Source organism: Eucalyptus grandis, chromosome 6 (assembly GCF_016545825.1).
Source record: "Eucalyptus grandis isolate ANBG69807.140 chromosome 6, ASM1654582v1, whole genome shotgun sequence".
Taxonomy (NCBI): Eukaryota; Viridiplantae; Streptophyta; class Magnoliopsida; order Myrtales; family Myrtaceae; genus Eucalyptus; species Eucalyptus grandis.
In genome coordinates, this window is record NC_052617.1 from 10615731 (window position 1) to 10640786 (window position 25056).

Consider the following 25056-nt stretch of genomic DNA (forward strand, 5'->3'; position numbering starts at 1 on the left):
TCCATTTTCAAATGCATTAGGTTAATATGAGATTTCTCTTCTCGTTTCCCCAGTCATCTCTTCTTAATCATCCCGGTGTAAGGACAGGACTTTCCCTGGACAGTGATGCACAACAACCCAATATCATTGTACTGAAATGAATCTGTTTCCTTTGATCATGGACGATTCTATGTTCCCGAAATCGGTGGAATTTGAAGGGGAATCTCTTCCGCTCCATGTATCTATCATCTTCAAGTACTCCGAACTGCAGAGGGAGATGCCCCTCTACTTCCACTTACTTGTTTCCATCTTTCAGCTGTACGTTCTCATTCCTCTGTAATATTATTTGCCAAAGCATAGTAGAAACCAAAATGATGCACAATTAAGATTTGTTTGGAAAGTTCACACCTCGATCAATATTCGCTTCTATTTGATCTAATTCGATCAATTAGAAGGGGATCCATAGTCAAAACGTCCTCATTCAGGATATCTTTCTCAGCTTATGTGTTTCTTTTATTGGTATATATGATCACATTTTTGCTTATCATAATATTCATGCAAAAATTGACAGCCGGATCAAATATATGCGCACTTCTAGACAAGTATATTTGAAGGAATTATATGCGAAACAAGTTATATCGGGTTGAATGATCTGATTGTATATGGGTGGACAAAGCTATAAGATGCAATAACCTTCTATGAATTCTCTTATGGTAAACATATGCATGTGCTTTAATTTTCTTTTTACTGAGAATATACGTGAATAGTTAAAACGGTGGGTGAGGGTCGAAACGTAGCATATTGTAGAAATTTGGTTGGTTTCTAGAAGTCCTCCGCTTGAAACCGGGGACGAACAAATTGAAAGAAACAAGGGTGAATAGGGAGAAAATCGACTTGCGTGAATAAAGTATTGTTTGATCAGGATTGAAGACTTACGACCAATTCCGAAGTCTCTCTCTCTCACGCATTTAAAAACATAAAGAGATGATAAAGAAAAGACGGAGACATTTCCTGCCTGCGTACTTAGCAACCGTGCTGTTGTCTCTTGTTCCTCTTGATTCTTCACCGAAAGCTGTTTATTCCCATTTCCAACAGCAGGCCAATGCCCTGTTTCTCTATGAATTGGATTTCCGCCTTCAGCAAAAGGAAGACTCTTTGCTGGATTCCTGGATACTGGCCAGTGCTTCGGAATCTCAAGAACAGCTTCCTAGTTCTACTTCCTGAGGTGCATCTTTGCCACTTATATGCATCTATATCTTCTCTTTCCATCCTAACAGGTATGTTGCTATGTCTTTGTGTTTGTAATCTTCCATTTGTAAGAATCAAATCCTTATTTAACTGGACTACTTCTTGTAGGATATTGATAGCAACAATGCCCAGAGAAAAGGATCCATTTAGGGGGCATGTGACAATCCTCAGTCCAAATAATAGAAAGTGGAGGTGCTACTGTGGACAGGAGACTAGTGGAGCTGCTACAAGGATCAAGGCTCACTTGGCTGGAATTGCGGGCTTTGGCATTACAGAATGTGAGAAAGTTGATGTCCATGTAAGAGTAGGAGCCAAAGTCGCACTGATGGCTAAAAGAAGGATGGACTCGAGGGACCGAGATGTATCTGAGGAAAGGATTCGAGGAAATGTTAGAGCAGCTCCGACCAGCACGTCCCATTCGCCAAATGTGGAGGGCGGAACCAATTTACAATTTCCACAAGGCATGCTTTTCCAAATTACCGCACAAAATGGGCAGTTTAGTACAGTAATTTTTTTATTATTTAATCTTAATTACGGTTTTAGGTTTAGTTTTTAATGTTCAAAGATCCATTTCACGACATGCCAAAGCAACCGGTTTTTCTGTACCCGAAACTTCAAAATGTTCCTCAGCCAGCTATATGAATCCAACTAATGCTGTCGTGTATCTCAATCAATCACCAGGTGTGCCTCCTTTGACACCACAGAGTCGTGAATTGATGGTAGAGATGGTCCAGGAGAGGAGGCCGATCGACATTGCAAACCACCCACTCGATGGTGCAACGAGTTACTATAGTGCACCTCCCCCGCCAAATTCATCCTTCCCTAATGTACTGTTGACTTCTTTTATCGAGTCTCTTTACCTTGAGACATCAAATGCACAACAGAATCCAGGTGCGCCATTGCTATCACCAAACCGTCAGCTCCTTGATAAGATTTTTCAAAATGAGTTACAGGGGTCCATTTTGCTTGGTCCCGTTGCATCAGATACTCAACTCAGTAACATTGCCACCGCCAACACTCCCCAGCATTCTAGTCAACCAATTCAAAGCGACAGCCAGCGTGGATATCGTGGTTTATCTCCTCCACGGGCTTCCATGGACATAGAGCCACCTATTACATCACAACCTTTCAATGGACCTCTTATTGTCGAGCCACTTAATTCCCCCCTCCAGATTCCAGAGGACAGCATAAATACAATGAGCCCATCGACATTAGAAGGTATAAAATTATCGTTTTATATTAAATGGGTCTCGTTAAGTTAGTATCCATCACACTTATTAAGTATACTTGATAAGGAAATATTTTAATTCTCAATGCATTGATTATACATAATACAAGAGAGACGTGCATTAAGACTGACAACCTTTACTTAATTGGGTGTTTAACAAGTGTTGAGGGCATTTATTAACATAATCCATATAAAATTTATCATTCACTTGATCTCTCTCTAAACCTCATGTTGCTTTGTTACGGGGTATAAGAATGTTTTGATCAGAGTCTAGTGCACGAAGTTGTGGCTTATAAATTAGGTATGTCGAAAGGCACATCAGCACAGACATCAGTATTCCACTGGGATCGATTATTTGAAGTTGGTAATTCAAATTGCTTTGTGGATCGCAATCGGCCACGTAGATCCAGAGTAACAAGTGTAACCAACACTGTTCCGCATTCTAACGAACCACTTCCAAGCTACAATGAAGAATCTAGAAGTGAAACCAGTTCGTTTTCCCTGCTGAATTCGGGGGGCACATATCCCGCGACTGCATTAGAGCCTGCGGGGGGGCCTCATTTTTTCAAGGCAACGCATGCCGATTCGCAAGTTTTGGAGGGTGGAGCAAATATGGCGGACCCATCATCATCACAAGGTATGTCTTGATTTACATAAATAAGTACTGTCATTCCGAATGAATCCTAGATATTCCCAGATTATCTTACTCGAGTGAGCATTGATGCTTTCATTGCAGAACTTCTTTGGATTATTAATTCTCTCCAGTATAGCTCAAATTGATCCCTTTTTCTTTCCATGTCCAGTCGTTTCCTAATTACCATGGTATCTTTGCATATTCTATATGTCCGATGCCACTTTTACTGCATGGTTTCTTTCCTCAAAATATTTAACTTATGTGAATGTTAATTTTCATTGCAGATGTTTCCGTGATCAAGTTCTAGATGTTATTTTACCTCTAAGCGTGGCTTGATTTGAAAGTCCCATTGTTGATTGATCTTACTTTTGAATATTTTAGTGCAACCAGTTTTGGTGCCCTCAACATCAAAGTGTTCGGCATCAATCCATTAATCATGAGACAAGGAAAGCCCAACAAAATCCAACCATGCCATCATCATCATGGAAAAACCATTCAGTCACGTGTCTCCCAACAGCTCTAATGGACATGGATCCATGTATCCTATCATCATCACAAACTCCGAATTATACTTCTCCACCTCCTCAGATTCCACCTTATGGCACGGATTTGATAGGTCCATCGTCATTATGAGGCAGGTGGTTATTTACCTAAATTAATCGTTATGTATCACCATGTTACTTTAGTAGGAGCAGCAAGAATGCTATCATGAGACTGTAACAGATGGATTTAATTGCAGAATTAGATATGAACAAGGGTGCCCCTATGAAGAGTCATCTAAACACAGGAAACTACTTTGAAAAGAATATAGCTTTGAAAACTAAAAAATAAAACGACTGTATAGTAGAGAAGCTGACATAAGGGATGCATTAGAATTTACCGCATCTCTATCCCTAAAAAAGAAAAGAATGGAAGTTACGAATTGGTTGGCAGATGTGGAGAAGCTTAGAAATGATTTTCATAGTATTGAAACAACAAGTGAGATTTTTTAACGCCACGCCGGTAGCTGGATATACTAATGCAAAAAGAAGAAGACCTTATCGGAGATGGCATATTCTCAAAAGGACTATTTGAGGCAAGAGAGACCAAAGCTAGTAAATTATTAGAAAGAAAGTTGGTGGGAGAGACATTTCAGAAAAATACAACAAAGATTTTGGAGTATCTAGTAGGGAATCAAATATTCCAACTAGGAATTTATCGAATGGGGGTGTTGGTAAAATGACTCTTATGGTGCACATTCATAATAGGCTCCTCGAAAAAGTAAATTATAACAATGTGTTGTGGATCATTGTGTCACAAGATTTTAACACACAAAAATTGCGACGACATTTGGAAAGCACTAAGTTTAGGCATACTACGAGAAAATGATGTGAGGAAACAAGCAGCGATGTTGTCCGATTGTTTAACGAAAAGAGAGAAGTCTATAATATTCCTTGATGATGTGTGGGAACACTTTGATCTTGAAGAGGTGGGAATTTCAATTAAAGCAGATAGATTTAAGTTGGTTTTAACCACTTAATCCTTTGATGTATGCTATTAGATGCAGTGTTAGGAAAAAATAAAAATTAAACCTCTTATCTCCAAAAAAAAGCCGAGACTTTATTTTTGGAGGAGCTTGGATGCAAAGTTGCACTTAATTTGGAACTGTAGGGTCTAAATACTACCTTCCACATCTGCAAGAGATTGATATATCTCAATGTGAGGAAATGGTGGGGATAATAGCAGCAGTTACATCCACACAATCACATCTGCCTCGGACTTCCCTAGTCTAGAAGCGATTTCTATTAAGTTCTGTGATAAAATGAAAAGAGTGGTGGAATTAGAGTGGATGTCCCACTGCCCTAATCTGAGAAGAACTACAATATGCCTTTGTGAAAACATGTTGGAGATAATCGGAGCTCCTCCCTTATACGTGCTAGTTGAAGAGATTTCTCTTGAATCTCTTACCATAAAATATTGAAATGACATAAGAATGTTGTTTCCACATGAGTGGCTGCTCCATCTTTGAAATCTTCAAACTATTGAGGTCCGTCGCTTCAAAGGAATGTAGGAGATGATGAGTGGAGTGGGACAAGGCCAAGAAGGAAGTATAATGATTCCTGTAAACATGACCACTTCATCCTTCGGGGGGAAAAGTGCCAAAAAAGTCCTAAACCTTTTGCATTTGTGCCGATTTAGTCCTAAACCTTTTTTTGGTGCCGATTCAGTCCTAAACCTTTTTAAGTTGTGCCAATTTAGTCATTTCCGGCCAATTTTGGCCGGATTTTGCTGACTGGATGCCGGCCGGCTGACGTGGACAGCTTTTAATAATATTTTAATATATTTTAATTTTTTTAAATATTTTTTAAATATTTTTTAAATATTTTTATTTTTTATTTTTTTATTTGTGTTTTCCTCCGGCCGGTCGCCGAGGTCCGGCGACCGGCCAGAAGCGACCGCCGGCGAGGGCGAGGCCGACTCGCCGAATCCGGCGAGGTGAGCTCGCCCATGGCCGGCGAGGGCCGGCAAGGCTCGCCCTCGCCGGATCCGGCGAGGGCGAGCTCGCCCATGGCCGCCTCGCCGGATCGGCCATGGGCGAGGCGCCCATGGCCGGCAAGGGCCAACGAGGCTCGCCCTCGCCAGATCCGGCGAGGGCGAGCTCGCCCATGGCCGCCTCGCCCTCGCCGGCCCCGCCCATGGCCCGATCCGCGAGGGCCATGGGCGAGGCTCGCCCTCGCCGGATCCGGCGAGGGCGAGCCTCGCCGGCCTCGCCGGCCATGGGTGAGGCTCGCCCGCCGATCCGGCGAGGGCGAGCCTCGCCCATGGCCGCGGATCTCGGCGAGGCGAGCCTCGCCATGGCCGCCGCCGATCATCGAGGCCATGGGAGGGCCGGCGAGGCTCCCCGCCGGCGGTTGCTTCTGGCCGGTCGCCGGACCTCCGCGACCGGCCGGAGGAAAAAGACAAAAATTAAAAAAATTTAAAAATTTAAAAATTTAAAATTTTTTAAAAAATATTAAAATATTATTAAAAGTTGTCCACGCCCGCGCCGATCACGCCACGTCAGCCGACCGGCATCCAGTCAGCAAAATCCGGCCAAAATTGCCGGAAAGGACTAAATTGGCACAACTTAAAAAGGTTTAGGACTGAAACGGCACCAAAAAAAGGTTTAGGACTAAATCGGCACAAATGCAAAAGGTTTAGGACTTTTTTGGCACTTTTCCCTCCTTCGAGCCTTCTTCAATCTCTCTCCCAGACTTGATGCACTTGTACCTATACGATCTACCCCAGCTGAAGACCATATGCAAAGTCCCAATAAGCTGCAATTCCATGGATGATTTGAGTGTGTACAAATGTCCAAAACTGAAGGGGATTCCTTTGCTGTTGTGATTACATGAAATTGAGGACCTTCCGCATATTTGGGTGGAAGATGAGAAAAAGTGGAAGACGCTGAGGTGGGATCATCCCAATGCTCAAGCTATTCTTCAACCTTATCTCCGAAAAAGGAAACACACTAAAAGTCCTTTGTGATGAGATAGCCGGTGTCCTCCAAATGCTATAGGTTATGAGTTTAACTGATATTACAATTGCTTCACTTCTTAAAGGTCGTAACAAAGATGTAGCTTTTCTGTCTATAGTCAAGCAGCTCTAACAGCGGCCGTTTGCAGAGCTGGACGCCACGGGAAATGATCTCTCGCGACTCTGCTCTTGAAGAAAGCCTTGCTGCTCGACCATGCTTTCCTGCAAACTCGACTCAACTCAAATTGCCGTATGAGTTGACTCTTTTCGTGTGGCCATGCTTTGTGTATCTTGAACGCGGTCGAATGTTTTACTGACTACTGGAAATGAGTCATCTTGAGGACTAGTGAAGAGATGATGCTCTGTCGTGCAGCCCTCTCAGTATATTTTCCTTGTCAGATTAGATCCTTGCAAGCAGTTGGTTTGGGTGAAGACCACTTATATTCCAGAAATGTGGTGTCCCGATTTTTTTGCCGCTAGCTTATGAGCCTGATGTCTTTTAAATTCCTTATGTAACTTTATCAATAAGATTATGATGGAGTATTATCAAAATACAAAATGCAAGTTCGTGATATTATGCGACAGAAAATCACAAAGCTAGTGGTCAAAATTGACTGTCAAATGAACTAGCCTCAAGTAACCGTAGAGCATTTCGATTTTTTAAATGAAAACGCGTTCATATATGAGCTGAAAAATGGTGTTTGGCGATGAATGCATCTAGTGCATTATAGACATTTGTAAAGAAAAAATAAAAAAGGACGACCAAGACTAAATTTCTTTGGGAGGCATAAAAATGGGAGCAGCACCGTTTCATTTTCAAAGCCTGACAGACAAATTGCAAAGATGATTGCGGCTCGCTAATTATGTACCACTTTAGAACTCCTTGGCAAGACCAGTTTTGGTTCCCTTCATTTGAAAATCAATTGGATATTTCAACGAACATCATTGATATCAAGAAGTCGAAATGAAAGAAAAGGAAAAAGGAAAAAAGTAATTTACTTTTAATCGGAAAAATATAATGAGCCGCGCCACATCTTCACTTTCACCTGGTTAGACAATCACAACACCGGCTAAAGGCCCCAGTGAGCTTTCCGAAATGTTTGGGCATTTATTTCGAAAAAAAAAAATCAGATTACTTATTGTCTAATTGAAAATGTTTAGAACCTTATGGTGGCTGCACCAGAGAAAAATTATAAATGTATTGCTGCAAGTTTTTTCTTTCAACATCATTTTGTTTTTTTTTTTTTTTTGTCTCACTATTTCCGCCCCTATAACTAAACCCACCCAATTTTTACCAAAAATATAAAGTTACCTTCTATCATTCAATTGCAATTTAAATTGGTGATCCCGACTTATTTACTTTCCTCTTTTTAATTTTTCTATATATCTACTTACCATAATTAATAATTTTATATATTTAGTTTTTGTTTGTTGTAGATTTTCCACATATATTAAAGGCACTATGTTTTTTTTTTTTGGATAGATAATATTTCCATATAAATTTTTTTTTTGTCGGAAAGAGAAATTTCACAAAATTCTAGTTCTTTTTCACCTTGTCCATCATATTTAGGTCATGAGTTATGCTGAAGAGGATACAAATTCGATTACTTGTTTATGCATACAAAAATTGTGAAGAGCTTTTTTTAAGATCTTATGAATGAGAACATCATTATATTAAATTTAACTTGTGTAGACATTATTTTGTGTCTTTCATGAGTCATAATTAGTCATTCCGTCTTTACTTGGCGGCTTTTCGTATATATAGTTTATTTACACATAATTTGTGGTAAAATCTCTTTAAAAGAATATTACTTCACTGATACTTATGAACGTGACTCTCCACTTATTAATCAAATTATTCATAAGAAATTAATCATATGATGACTAAATAATTTGATGTAGGGTTGACACTTGATCCGTTGTATGAGGACCACTTAATATAGCTTTGACTCTCTCTCTCTCTTTTTCATTTGTGAAATTTATCCTTATTAAAATAGAATTCACTTAAAACTTTTGTTGCAATGAGTGCAGTGCTTTGACAAATGCTTCAACATCAAACGTAAAATAATTGTTCTTATTCTGTTTTATATTGATATATGGATATCCTTACTCACAAGATGCCGATTGGCTTCCTTATTGATGAACGGGTTTAGCAATGGTGGATGCTATTATTTGCTTGAGAGTAACGCTATACATTATTATCCCCAAAGAAGATTTACAAAAAAATTATATAATATATGATGGAGCACGCAATCTTTACTTGTAAATTAATAACTAGATGACGTGAGATAAAGATAATATCCGGGCATACATGAAGAGACTAGAGGACAATAATTTATATTATGGTCACTGCAAGAAAGAATCCAATATATTAGCACAGATCTGTTACTCAACAAGGAGGCTGAAGAAGGGAGCAAGAGGACAACTATTAGGTGAAAGGTCCCTCAAGCTGCTCCTTTGTCGCCGACTAGTCTCAAATTGGTGATATGGTTATTGCCACGACAAGAGCGGTTAACATCGCAAACTTCACCGTCTAGGGATTAAGTTAAAATGTTGTGTTTGGTACTTTTGGTGCTCTTATACTTAATAATAAATATGTTACTTATTTTATCAACTAATCTACCCGAACAATATGCTAATATTAGTTTATGTAATCTGTTTTTTTGGCAATAACTTGGAAAAAGAGACAATAACAGTATAAATTCATCACTGAAATCTTTTTGTTTAATTTTTTTTTCATTTATTGGTTATTCTTTTAGCAATTACCGAATAACATCATTCAAAGTTCAAACCATGTAGTGCCATATCTATATATATATTTCAATTAGTTTAAGCCAATGTGCATATTAACATACATGATTTCACCGCAAAACAAGTAAACGTGTATTTGAATAAATTGAAAAAAAAAAAGTGATAGAAAAATTGCTCTTATATTAACAACATTTACCAGGTAATACAAATTAAAAATAAGTACTAATTTTTTTAATGTGCATTAAACATTTCCAATACCATATCATTTCATTTTACACATAAAATGCATAAACATTTAGAGAAGAAGGAAGATAAGAAAACCCTTAACCAAAAGAGCATTTCTATTTGTCATAAGATAGAAAGTAAACATCAAATTTTAGATAGTCCTACTGTAAATACTTATATTGCAAGAACATTCATAAAAATAGACCATAATGAAAGACTAAACAATAATACGACAATTGATTTATATGAAGTTTCAGTATAACATTATGCAAAAATTTTATACATGTTATTTGGGTTCATATCAAATAAAAGGAATTTGAAGAAGTAAAAATCTATGCAACCTACGGGTCTTTATTTACTACACATTCTACAAAAATATGCAGTCATAAGCTACAATCTGATGGAATCACCTACCAATATACAAAGTTCTATTCACATCATAGGAAATGTTTTCTAGCAATCGGATGGCCTGGAATATTTTGGGGGCAGAGTTGGACACCTCTCATTCATATGAGGGTATGGGTCCATTGTATTGTATCCTGGCAGCTCCATTCGATACCTACCTCGTATTTGACAGAATGGAAGCTCGGCATCGTCCCCATCATTGCACAACTTAGGCAAGCGTCTTGAATTATTCTTGAAGAACTTTAGTGAGTAAGCATCTTTTATCTGCATAAAAAACAATGCCATTCTCAAAATGCCCAATGAGACTCCTCATGACAAAAAGTCATGCTTCGAAGGGCAAACTAGATTATAGTTCTCTCAATCTTTGAAGAAAGCGACATCCATCTCTAGATAGTAAGTTCAAGCAATTAGTGTCAGAAAGATAACCCAACTAGGGTCAATCAGATTGCACTTACAGTGAACTCCGTAACTTGAATGGAGCCAGAAATTGGATCAAAGAGTCCTGTTGCTTTGTACATTTCAAGAACAAATGCTACACATGAGGCAAACTTCCCATCGCTGTATACCCAATTGTCTTGCTCTGGAATTGTCAGCAGTTCAGCAAAAGATGAGCCCCTCATTTCAGTTTCCACTAATAGATCCGGAAGATCCAAGCCCTGTATGCAACCCAATTGTAAGGTAGCCATAAAGTAAAGGAAGTGTAATTACAACCGTATAATGTGTTAACTGAATGTCATTCCAGAGACATTAGATTCAGTTACACCTAAGTGTGAAAAACAAAATGCATAAAATCGCTTGTTGAGTGCTTCATTCCACATGTTCGCAGCATAGGCTGGTTGCATTTGGTTCCATACCGTCATAACAGAAGCAACCTACAAAAATACAATGCTTTCTATAAAACAAGTGAACCATACTCCCATCACGCAAATAAAGCACCCCACATGGTAAGCATATTACACGCATCGTCAGTCGGGCTGATAGTAACTCTTAAGAAAAGACGAACAAAGTCTACTATTTTGCTGTCTCAGTATCATATAGGAGGCCATAAAAAATGAATATTTGTCAAACCAAGTGTCAGATTCTTTAACATAATGTTAGCATTCAATAGAGTCACATGCTAATCTGCTACTTGATGAGATCACTGTCCAGGTTTTAGCCTTTTGTTTTGCTCAGTTGAATTCATTCAAAATCATGGTGTGATTGTCTGATTCCATCTAGACCATGTTGTTAGGATCTGACACATGGCATCATTATATTTCAGGCTCATCAAAGTACGGGTAAATTGCTGTTTAGCAGTCAGGTTAAGAAGCATAAACTATTTTGTATCCAGCATCTAAGAATCTTAAGGCATCTATAGATATACCTTGGAAGTAACACAAGGACTTAGAGTTAGAAAGATTGTCTTAAGACAAACTGAATGCACCCATAAAATTTTTTTATAAAGACATGCACATGTACAATCTCTGTACCACATGAGCATCCAATGGCGGTGGATAATTTGCATCGATAGTGTCTATCCAGCTAAAAAGCATGTTGTGATAACCATATGGTTTCGCATTCATACTCTCTGCATACTCCCAGGCAGCAGTCTCATTAAATTTGGCTCGCATATCAGGATGCAGTGGAAGCAATGCAATGTGGGGATTTGAGTCATCTTTGTTAAGCTCAAACTCCCACCATTCATCCCATGGTAGCACAGTAATGACATCTTCTCCCTGCAATGATAAGAACAAAACAAAAATTGCATTATCTCAGACACTATGTCGGACTTCTGCAGCACCTGAACCCTTTACCAACACAAAGGAATGGCATGTAGCAATAACTTAAATGTGACCTTAAATTTGTTAATCAAGGTCTGCCTCAAGTAAAGGACATCATTTCGTCAAATTCTAACCATAATTATCATCAGTAAGTTGCCAAGTCATGTGTAAAGATGGTCTTGAAGTTCAGTAGAAACAGTTCAGACACTGTATTTGCTATGTTATAAATATGATGATGCTACAATAGAGCTTCTAGTAGAAGCCTAATTAGGATCTGCTGCAGCTCAACATGAACCCGAAGCAGCATGACATCATTTACTTACTCATCCTCTCTTACAATCAAAAGTTTCTACGGGAGCACAAAAAAGGAAAGACCTGTCTTATTAGAGAACATAAGATGAGCAAGGAGATTTAAGAACATAGGGGCATAACTAAAGCACACCTAATATGCAAAATGGAACAGTCTCAATGGGAACCATATTTGTGAGAGAAGAAGTCCATGATTCGACAAAAGTAACATTTATAAAGTAATCGCACAGGAATACAATGCCCCAAAAACCTAAGGGTTCACAAAATGTTACAGAAACACAGCAGGGAGCCTACTTGTCCTTCTCAATATGTACAAGACCACCCTTTGATAATCAGAGGACATTAAAGCAGTGTTGTATGATTGTCTTTAATAATGATAGACAGATAAGCATAGGGAATTAAGGAGGAGGTGGAGAAATAATAACTCAAACAACTGGTGGGGGTGTTTGAGATGTTTGAACATTTGTCTGTTGGATATCCCCGTATAGGAACAATGGGGACAGTTATTGTGAAAGACTGGCATACTTACAGCCATATTAATACTGTGTCTATGCAATTGGTTTAAAACCTTACTTCACAATTACAATTGCAGAGACAGCAGCAGGCAGAAAGATTGGGTGAAATGTCAAACATCAAAAGCAATCCGTCAATGTACAAAAAAAAGGAACAAAGAGGAATAGATATAATGCTTAAAAACAATCACAAAGTAATCATTTTCCTCAAAAGGCTTTTTCTCCACTAGTCAATATAAAAATTAGCCCTTCAAACTGAAAAGAAACACACTTACATGCATAACCAACCCATATCTGTTTCCAAATTACCTGTTCATTATCATGTCTGGATTCACCAACCCAAAGCTTTCCTTCAGAATCCCTTAAGCACACAGCTGTGTGACCAGCATATGCGCCACTAACCCATTTCTCTAGAGTCTCAAAACCACCCCACCTCCCACGAATTTTGGAAATTGCAAGGAAGTCTCCAGAGTGGATATCATCAATGCTGATGTTTGTAACCCAAGGCTGGGGACGTTGCTCAAATGAAGCTCCCATATGCTTCTTGAGAAAACCAATGTTAGATTTCTCCCCCCACCTTGTATTTGAAAACAAGGGAAACACATCCCACAGTGCTTGAAGGGTCCCTAGCATCGCGGCTTGCATCAGAAAGATTGACACTCCTCTGCTTTTCACCAGTAATTGAAATAATGGAAAATCCAAGTGTAACAACTCACCAATATGTACATGCAAGAGCAGAAGAGAAAAAAGATAATTGCAGCTTACATATTCAAACTCAGCTTTTCCTTCCCACTCTTTGAACTCGAATGTGTGCTCACGAGATAAAAAAATAGTAGTCCCATGTCACGCGGTATGGGGTTGCAAAGACATAAATATCCATACATGTCCAGCTATGGGCTTTGCTGACCTGGATGAGCAATCCAAACTCATAGTTACAAGCCAGATACCTCCAACTAGTTGTTAGTTTCCATATTCAGCAGAACCAGATGCAAAAACAAGGACTATCAAGCATCAACATGAGGCAGTACCCACCCAGACTGGAATGGCCTCCATAAGACAATTTGATTTTACATCAAACGAAACAACTGTACTTGTATGAGCAACCATATCACTAAATCCTCCTTCAACCACTTAAAACCTAGACAGAAAAAACTCAAGGGACCAACCATGGTACCACCACTTCGTGGAGCTTAATCAAGTACACACAAGTAGATGAAAGGAGAAGAAAAGAAACCGCAGCAAGTGATGAAATCCACTAGAAACATATTGAAGTAAGACACCTCAGTTGATAAGAATGAACCATAAGTAGATAGAAACTTAATCCAGTTCAGCACTTTGAATCCATTAGAAAAAATTAACCCCAAGTTAACCAAGACAGAAAGCTCAAACCAAGTACCGAAGTTACCAAGAATTAATCAGAAACTGCCAAAAGCTGGCAAACGATGGCCATTAGAACCTATCAACAAACTGCTACAGCCTCACATCTCCCATAATTATCACAAAATCGAACAGCAGCGAATTGAATCAAGCAGTGACAGTAGATCAGAAAACCTCAAAAGCTCATGAACAGTGACCATCTCTCCGCATTACCAAACCGCCACAAGCTCAATACTCCCAAAATCATCCAGAATCACACTCAATCACAAGGATGTCCATTCCGTTTCCCACTATTCACCTAACAAAAACCAAGACTTAGAATCATCATTCCATTCCATTCCACCGTACCAAACCCGACATAATAGTCGACCAGAAAACCTCAAAAGCTTGTGATCAGTGACCACAAGCTCAAAACCCCCAACAATCTTCCAGAGTCGCTCTCAAAACCAAACAGAGACTAAACCAATGCGACGCGATAAAGCTAAAGGACGGACCTTGATGTGAAGCGTGCCTCCGCCGAACTCGCTAGCGGTCTCGTTGTGGAACTCCAACCAAGCGGTGTTGTCGTAGAAGCAAAGCTCCTTTCCACGCTAGAGAGACGTTGGAGGGAGAAGCCGCGCCGACGAAGGCGGGCAACAGGTGCAGGGGACGGCGAAGGGAGTTGAGGATGGGCCAGGACAGCTGCCTTGGCAGCAGGGGGAGTACGTCCTCCGGGTGGAACAATAGCTTCGCGGCTCGAGAGCGCGGGATTGAGCAGAGAGAAGAGCGTGAAGAGGAGGAGCAGGAGAAATGGCGGATGAGAAGCCAGGGAGATAATAGAGTCACCTCCTCGTGACAGTCCACTCCGTTCGAGTATAATTGGAGCTAAAATTATTCTGTATTTTTATATTAAAAATTAACACCTCCAAAAATCTTAAATAATACCCATTATGACATTTAAATCCGTTTTCTTCTTTTTTTTTCTTTTTTTTTTGGTGTCAACGGAGATCCTAAACAATGCTTGTTGTAAATGGGTATTGATTTCACGTTGAATAGAATTTAGCATTTTTAGATTAATAAATTTTAGTGTTTTGCTGATGTAAAAAATGGTTTTGATATATAAAATGGTCGAACTCTACCACTTCGATACATTTTAGGCTCGAGTAAGCCCAAAGCATTTTGACATCCTGTTTGTACATGAGTTAAAAGTTGATAATAGCAATGGGACGCTCATTGAAAGCAGCTCTGCATTGTCAATAATTTAAAAAAAAAAAAAAAAAAAAAAGAGAAGAGAATTTCAATTCCTTAGGAGGAATTATACCGAAAACATACATGTAAACAGGTTGTGGTGAAATGACAGTGCAGAAACTGAAAGGATATACACACTCACTTTTGGGCTCGTTACTCTACATTCAAATTGCTTTCCTTTGTCAAATTATCCTGATTTTTAACTTTTTTTTTAAGGGAAAATGTCACAAATGGTCCCTATATTATTACTTAATGTGCAATTTGATCTCTGAACTTTCGATTGGCTTAATTTGGTCCCTAAACTATTGATAAATGCCCGATTTAGTTCCTAAACTTTCAATCGGTTTAATTTGGTCCATGAACTATTATAAATATCCGATTTAGTCATTCGTTACTATTTTTCCTTTTCTTTTTTTTTCTTTTTTCGTTACTATTGAACTTTTCTTTTTTTTCTTTTTGCCGTTACTATTTTTTCTTTTTTTTCATTATTTTTGTATTTTTTCAATTTCGTTACTATAAGCAAAATAAAAAAAGAAAAAAATAGTAACGAATGACTAAATTGGACATTTATCAATAGTTCAGGGACCAAATCAGATATTTATCAATAATTCATAGACCAAATTGAGCCGATCGAAAGTTTATGGACCAAATTGCACATTAAGTAATAGTATAGGGACCATTTGTGACATTTTCCCTTTTTTTAAAGGTCGCACAACATCCTTCCCGGTACTATGAAAACTGTGGACGTGAATTTGAAAAATGCATACCCCACCAAAAATCGAGAACTTTCTTATGGAATTTATGCTAGAACGCCCTTGCAACAAAAAATTATTTTGGAGGCCAATCTTACTTGGTCCCATGTGCCCGATCTGTCAGAAGCATGTAAAGACAATAGAACACTTATTCACTCTCTGTTCATAGACGCAATTGGTGTGGGCCGACCCTGCACCACATATTCGAATCTCAACCCAAGGTTTCTCTAGACTGGAAGAATGGCTTTCAGAATTTCATACAAAATAAAACAAAATCACCTGATTTGAGCTCGTCGCAGCCGTCCTCTAGTATGTTCAGAAAGCTCGAAGTGAGCAATGTCTTCTGAGACCTCACTCCAGATCCGACGAAAATATTGGAATCAGCTTGGAGTATGCTGCGCAACTACAGAAATTGGAACCCCAAAGTTAAAAATAGCATCTCAGAGCAGATTTATCCTAGCTAGATCCCACTGGAACGGGCACTTCGAAAATTGACATAGATGGGGCTTTCTTACCGGGCTCGAACGAAGGATTCATAGCCTGTGCCTACATGAACTCCTCCGGGATTCTCTTTGATGGCTTCGTAGGATCGGTTCGTGCCTCCTTTGCAGAGCAAGTTGAAACCTTAGCAATGGTCGAGCACTTCGCTTTCTCATGAACAAGTCTCTTTAGAGTCTGACTGCTTGAACGTGACAAGCTCCCTTCGGATCACTTTAGGTGGGGAGGAGCGCGCTCTTATCTCTCGGGCCCATGCACTCCTATTGCAGTTATCCCATTTGAGACTAGCCCATTGTAATAGAGATCTAAATAGAGCCGCCCATTGGATCCCAGAATCCATAGAGATATAATTTTACCTCAAAAACTTGTTAGCCCCCGATCCCAACAGGTCCTATGGGTTCTGCCCTGTCTTGGGAACCCTTTTGTGGGCTCAGATTTGCACCGTTGATGAATAAAGAAAGTTTGTTTCCACAAAAAAGAAAAAAAAAAGGGGGAAGTATATGATTATTAGTCCTAATTAGACAAGTTATAAAACAAATCACGTTTTAAGCAGGTCAGAAATCCTGCTGCTTTTTTTTTTTTTTTTCAATTAACAATCACATTAAATAATTATTCGCTATACTTTATATCCAGCTATAGTTACTATTGTGCAATTTCCTCTTATAAAGATTCTCATGATCTCTTTAAATAGATTAAAATAAAATTGAGGGTTAGTGGTTGTAATTTTACGTTTTATGTAGATAGTATATTATCCTTTAGAATTGAGAGCAAAAGGTCACACCGTCGATGACGATATCCATGTGCATGTCACATTGTTATGGGAAAATGGGGAAATTGCAATAGTGGCACAGAAAATATAACTTTTTAAATTTTGATTTTCAAATGCATCAAGTTAAAATGAAATTTCGCTTTTTCCTTCAATCGTCTATTATTAATCATCCTGGTGCAAGGACATGTTTTGTTGCTTCCCCCATTAGTTTTGCACAACGAGCCCATTATTATCATAATGAATCTATTTATTTGGATCATGCACGCACGAGTCTACACTCCTGAAATTGATGGAATTCTAAGGAAAATTTCTTCGGCTTCATATATTTATCATCTTCAGAGGGAGATGCCCCTAGTCCATTTACTCGTTTTCATCTTTCAATCATACATTCTCATTCCTATGACATCATTTACCTCACTTGGAAGAAAACAAAAGATACATGATTAAGATGTGTTTGGAAAGTTCATGCCTAGAACAAATTCGCTTCTAATTGATCATATTCGTTGATCAATTAGAAGTGAATCCATTGCAAAAAAAGTCCTCATCCGGAATCTCTTTCATATTATCTATTTTTTTTAACACGGTATAATTGTATATGCATATTTTCTTATTATCATAATATTTTTTAGAAAAAGTAACAGTCAAATCAAAATATATACATCTAGACAATTAAATTTGAAGGATTATATGACAATTGAATTTTATTGAGCTGAAGTCTACGGGTGGATGTATCTGTAAGATGTAATAACCTTATATGAATTCTCTAATGGTAAATATATGCATATGCTTTAATTTTTTTTACTGAGAATAGACATTAATTGTGGATCCGTTGGTTGGGCTTCAAAGTGTAGCATCTTGTCAAATTTGGTTGGTTTCTAGAAGTCCTCAGTCTGAAACCGAGTGATGGACAAATAAAAAGAAGACGAGGGTAGTTGGTAGAAAATTGACTTGTGAGGTGGGCGATAACTCGTGTAGTCCTACTGTTATTTTAGCATTCTTTTGTCCATAATGGGACCCTTCGCCGTATGACTGCTACCCAATTACATTATTTTTTCTCAGTAAGTCCTATATTTGAGATTTCTGTAAGTCCCACAGCGTACTAATAGACCAAAGTGTACCGACATTTCATAATACTATTACGTGTCTTTGCCAACAGAAATGACCTTTTTCCTTTAAGTAGAGATTTTCTTTTTTTCTTAAGAATTGCGCGAGATATAGATTATGCTTCACCATATTTCACAGATCATTCTTCTACACATGCAAACTGCTATGCGTGCGGGTCATTTGCATAAATTAAAAATCTAGGCTTGAGTAGTTTATGAGAGGTTGCAAGATGTTCTATGGTCCTCTAAATAATTGAGCCTTTGTACTTGTGTTTTTGAAAAAAAAAAATCTTTCTATAGCAACTTCTCAAATTGGTAAATTATTGAAGGGATGATATTAAGGAGCAAATCGTTAAAATGGGGGCCATAATACATATGCCTAATGTGGCACTACGCGTCAACTTGCTCTATCCATTTGGAGAATAAATTCGGTTTTCAACGATAAATTTTTTCCTCGAGTTGCGCATGCATGTCCAGGAAAAAATGGGAGAAGAGAGATACATTGTCCAACTAATGCTAGAAACAAGAAAGGATTGATTTGGTAAATGACTTTACAAAACAATATGGTAAATTCTAAGTATATATATATGTCAAATCTCGAATATTGCACTAAATAAATCACTCTAAAACTCAATTAGACCAAGTCCAAGTGAGCACCTCAAAGGATAAATAAGAACTTGAGTTCACTTATGATTATCAAGGCCTATTGGTAATAAACAAAAAGGAAAAGGGTAAGAAAAAGAAATATGAGAGAGAGAGAGAGAGACAGAGAGAGAGTTTTGGGGGGGAAGGAGTCTAATCACGGCATTCAAAATAGGCCACTTGAAATCTTATTTGATTTCGTCTCTAAAAGAAGTGAAAGTTATGTGAGGTGGAGTGGCATCCATATAAATAGACAAATTGTTCATTATTTTGGTAAGAGGTTATTGTTCAGAAATGAAAAAGAAAAGGATAAAAAAAGTGAAAGCATGAGGTGGCAATTTAATAGGCCACATGTAAACTCTTCCTGCATTATATTAAATTGAGATTTTAGTAGGTTAATTGTCGATATAAAAATAATTTGCACATTCACATTTAGGCGTTGACATGTGGAAGAATTTAATTACAAAAATAATTTCAAATACACATGTCACTTGTTCATAGTAAGTGTGTAATAAGGCCTTAAACACTGACTATGCATCTAATAATAAACCATTAGCTTACTAGGTTATTTGGTTAACTATTTTTCTTTATTTAGTTTTACATAATATTTCGCTATTAAATAATTATATTATATTCGGGAATTCAGAATTTTAATGCATGGGGGTTAATTTGGATTATCTTAACTATTTATTAAAATATTGGAAATTTATTGTTTCGCAGAAGCTAAGCAGAAAAATAAATAGAAAGTTAAAGACCTGAGGTGGAGTAAAAACAATCGGATCTTTAAATAGGGAATATATAATTTTTATTATTTTAGTAATAGGTTAATTTGTAGAACGGAAAAGAAAGGATGAAAAAAAGAAAAAAAGAAAGCATGCGAGGACAACTATCTAGTGGGCAAGATGCCAATTCTCGATAAGGCCTCCATGTGCTACCGGATTTTCCGAATCATGTGGCTAAAGATGCGACAAAAGCTTTAGTTAAAATAATTTTTGGGATTAAAGGAAAAAAAAAAAAACATAGTTTTTGGGACAACAAGGAATCCACCTAGCACGGCATCAGAAATTCAACAAATAAATAATCTAAGCCGCAGCGGTGGAAATTAGCTCAGTTTACGGGGCATCTTTGGCGGTTCTCTTTTGTAGGGGACTGTTGTTCGAGATGCTAACGTGGGCAAGGGTTCTTGATTGGAGTACAGTGCAATACAATAAAGCATACATGGACCCTTCAACGGTATTGTTGATCGGGATTCAAGACTTTCAACAATTCCAACTCTCTCTCTCTCTCTCATTAAAAAAATATAAAGAAATGACGAAGAAAAGACGGAGACGTTTCCTGCGCGCGTTCTTGGCAACTGTTGTGTCGTCTCTTATGGCAAAATTCCTTATGATTCTTCACCAAAAGCTGTTCATTCCCACGTGCAGCAGCAGGCCTGTGCCTTTGTTTCTCTAAGAATTGGATCTCCGACTTCATCAAAGAAAGGCTCCTTGCTGGAGTCCTGGATGCTGACCAGTGCTTCAGAATCTCAAAAACAGCTTAGTTCTACTTCTTGATGTGCATCTTTGCCGGTTACATGCATCCGAATCTTCTTTATCGGCTCTAACCGGTATGTTGCTTCGTCATCTTTGCCATTTTCCATTTGTAAGAATCAAATAAAAAATCTCCAACTGTCCTTATTTAACCATATCAAATATATGCGCACCAAACAAGTAAATCTGATGGATTCTGTGCGAAACGAATTCTATCGGGTTGAATGATCTGAATGTAGTTGGGTGAACGTAGCTGTGAGATGCAGTAACCTTCTATGAATTCTTTGATGGTAAACATATGCATGTGCTTTGCTTTTCTTTTTAAAGTCGAGATTATGCTTCATCGTATTTTACAAATCATTTCTCTATGCATGCAAATTGCTCTGTGTGTGGGTCATTTACATAAATTAAAGCTCTAGACTTGATCGGTTTAAGGGAACTTATAGGATGTTCCATGATCTTCCAAGTAATCGGGTTTCTGCACTTATGTCTTTGGGTAAAAAAAAAAAAAAAAAGTCATTTTTCTGCAACTTCTCAAATTGTTAAATTGGTAAAGGGATGAAATTAAGGAGAATAGCTTTTAAGTGTGGAGGAATTTGGCGCTATGCGTCAACTCGCTCTATCTATTTGAAGAATAAATTCAGCTTTTGACTAAATTTTTTTTCCCTGAGTTGCACATGTATGTCTAGGAATATATGGGAGAAAAAAGAATTATACCGTCAATGTTATTGACATCATAATCTTTAACAATCAAAACTATCTAGGGTATGTAACTGAAATGATATCTATACCTTGCAAAGGGTAATTACATGCCCTTTCGTAGTTATATTGTTTGTTTCCATGCGTTTGTGTTTTTCTCCATGACATTATTCGTTTGTTCTCTTCCTTAACAAACAGAACATCACAGTAGTGGATACATTAGCATGACACAAAATTTTGGATAGAAGATGAAGGGGAAAATGAGTACATTTTTTTTTTTTATCAGAACATTTTTAAAACAATGCGATAGATTCTAACGGATTCTTTTAACTAATCGATGTATTTCAAAGTTCAATGAGATTTTGTCACATAATTTTACAAATCAGTTTAGTGTATCAAATCTCTAATGTTATACTAAATAAAGCACTCTAAATTCAACTTCACCAACTATAAGGGAGCAATCATTGAATTAACAAGAACTCGAATTCAGTAATGACTAGTGAGGCATATTGGTGAAAAGGAAAAGAAAAAGGCAAAGAAAGGGAAAGGGGAAAAAAAAGAGGGCTGGGGGAAGGGGTCTAATCGTCTCATTATATTTCTCTGAAAAAAACAGTACGGAGAGAGACCGAGAAATACAGAGAGCGGGGAAGAGCGAAAACGGTGGATTGCAGCCTGTCCAAAGGGTCAAGCTATGCGAGAAATCTCCATTTTCGAACCCTAGACAACAGATTTTAGCTCTATTTCTCACGAATTCGGGAGTTTTGTTTTAAAGTTAACATCTGAATCTCTTTTCGATTTTGCTTCACCAGCAACGATTCGGTCAAAATCAAACGATATTTTGTTTTAAAAATTAATTCTCGTTAAAGAACAAAGATCAAAAACACAGACTATAAATATTGATGAAAGTAGGAAAGCAAAGTCTGAAGCTGAACAAGTTGAAACAGAAGCAGAGCAAAGCTCGAAATAAAGAAAAGCCGAGTTGGCAAGCTGAAGCAGAAGCAGAGCAAAGCTCGAAATAAAGAAAAGCTGAGTTGGCAATTTATGAAGAAGTCGAAGAAAAGAAATAGAGGCTGAGCTGGTGATCCGTGAAGAAGCTGAGTTGGCAATCCACGAAGAAGCTGGGTATATAGAAGATTAAAACCAGAAAAAGAAGTTGAATAAGCTGCACAAGGAGCTGTTCACGTGTCAATATAACAGTGTAGCTATTCGGTTGTTCAATCTTGTAACTGAATTTTGTTAAGTCAGTTTTGGAAGATCGTTTTAACCGAAATGTAAAGCTTCATTAAAGAGAAGTAGAAAAGAAGATAGATAGATGATTCTCTTGATTCTCTCGAGTGCTTTTATTGTTTTCTGAGAAGTAGAACTTTAGAAGATTGTATAGATTGAGAGAAGAAGAAAAAGGTTCTTGACTGATGTATTGATCATTCAGTATTCACGATATACAGAGTTCTTTCTTTTATATACATTTCAGTTTTTAGTATCCGTTTCTTCACATGGTATCAGAGCATCGTTCTGGGAGTTCTCGATCTTCTTTCTCCATTGCTGAAAGTTTGTATAAAGACTGCATGATCAAGGTAACATCAAGATCTTGCTGATCTTCAGAAAGCTGATATTCGAAGATCATTGTTCTGGGAGTTCTCGATCTTCTTTCTCCATTGCTGAAAGTTTGTATAAAGACTGCATGATCAAGGCAACATCAAGATCTTGCTGATCTTCAGAAAGCTGATATTCGAAGGTTACTCGTCTATTATGTCATATCTTCAAAGTATCTAGATATACAGAATGACAACCAGGTTGCAGAAGTATCCATTTCCGATTCATGTGAATATAGCAAATTTTGTTACAATCAAGTTGACAGAAGAGAATTTTCTACTATGGCAAGCTCAATTTCATAGGTTCCTGAAGAGTCAAGATATGATTGGTTTTATTAATGGTGAAACATCACCACCAGCTCAAATGATACAAGCTGAGGTTGAAGGAAGGCAAACACAAGTGATGAATCCTGATCATCTAGATTGGATAAAGACTGATCAGTTAATCTCATCCTAGATAAGTGGAGCAGTATCTGAGAACATTCTAAGTCTGATAATTGGCTTAGAGACTTCATTCGAGGTATGGAAAACTCTTATAAATCGTGGCTTAGAGACTTCATTCGAGGTATGGAAAACTCTTATAAATCGGTTTACACAGAGGTCTGTAGCAAAGGAATTTGAATTAAGAGGAAAATTACAAGCTTGCAGGAAAAGAGATAGACCATTGAGCGAATATCTTTGAGAATTTAAATCCATTTGTGATCAACTAAATGCCATTGGAAAACCTGTTGATGATATAACCAGGATGTTTGGTATTCTTAAAGGGTTAGGATCTGAATATGAAAGTTTTATAACAACCATGTACTGTCTCAAACCTCAGCCAGAATATGATGAGGTTATTTCTCAACTTGAAAGATTTGAAACTAGGTTACAAACATATTCTATCAATCAATACAATACTAACCTAGCATACTATGGATAAAGAAAGATTGGAACAGGTCTGCAAAAGTCTAGTTTCAGAAACCAAAGAGAAAGTATCCAAGGAGGGTATTGTTAGGGAAATCCCTTATGATGTTTTAAAGATGACAAAATAAATCAAATGCTACTAACATGTTTAATGGTTAAGTAATAGACCATGCAGATGATAGAACATGTAAAGGATATTGTCAAAGTGTGAAGACGACCAGAAGACTAAACGTAACTCATGTCCAAAGTATATTTCGAAGATTTCCAGACTTTTGTGTCAAAGTCTGAAGATTGCCAGACTTTAGTGTCAAAGTCTGTTCTACATCGAAGTCCGCTCACTCGACAAATTCCAGATTGAACGTGAATGATGAACCGGAAGACAGACTCTATCTTGAAGCCGAACCGGGTACATGAGACCTTAAAGCTAAATCTGTTCAGAAGCAGAATATGTTCAGACTCAGATTGTAAAGTCTATCGCACTCAAACTCAAATTGTAAAGTCTATTGCTCTCAGACTTTACATCCATAACTCGACAGAACGTAACTCAAGTCTAATCATATAATGGCTAATGATCTGGTTTGGATTCCACATCAAGATTAATTTGATTGACTCAATCTATTTGATTGACGATTGGATCTTGAAGACAAGAACTTTCTATACGAAGAAGCTTTACTTATGGAAACCAAGATTCCGTTTGTATGGGCGATCGGAATCAATTTGGGATTCTACCTTTGTCACTCAACGGCTACCAAATCTTCTAAATACAGAGCTGTCCAATGGGTATATTGGAAGACGATTCTCGGGATCTTGTCCAATTGCTAGTTTGGAAGTGGAGAAGTATTTAAGGAGATGAACCGATGAGCAAGTAAGAGATAGAGCGTAGAATTTATAATTCAAAAGTCTGAGCGACCTTCGATCATACACTTGTCTTTGGAGAGCTTAAACGTTTGTGATCGTGAGAGAAATACCAAAAGAGTACTTAGTGAAATAGTGTGATCTACTAAGTGTTTGCACTCGAATTTGTAATCTCTTGTTGATTGCATAATGGAATCCAGCCAAGAAGGCTGTTAGCGTGGGAGAGTGGACGTAGGCTTAGATTAAGCCAAACCACTATAATTTCTATGTTCTTATTCTCTTCCCTAACTCCTTTGTTTGAAGTTTATTTTATTCTGCATATATTTGCCAATATTTATTTTAAACACCTATTCACCCCCATCTAGGTGTTCATACTAGCACTCAGGTATAACTATGGCAGAGGATAGTCCATTAACAGAAGAGCTAGTGGAAATGACTTTACTGGAGCAGGAAGGAATCACCAATATCAAATGAATAACTTGAATCTAACATAGCAAGATCAGGCTAATAAGGATAACTGGTCTAACTATGGACAAAGTTTTAGACCGTATACAAATTCTT

The 25056-nt window shown here is 37.8% G+C and overlaps 1 pseudogene; it reads right to left on the bottom strand.

The window, feature by feature from the left end:
* Positions 1-9800: 9800 nt before the first annotated feature.
* The window catches only part of LOC104429210, a 45744-nt pseudogene continuing 30488 nt past the window's right edge, over positions 9801-25056 (bottom strand).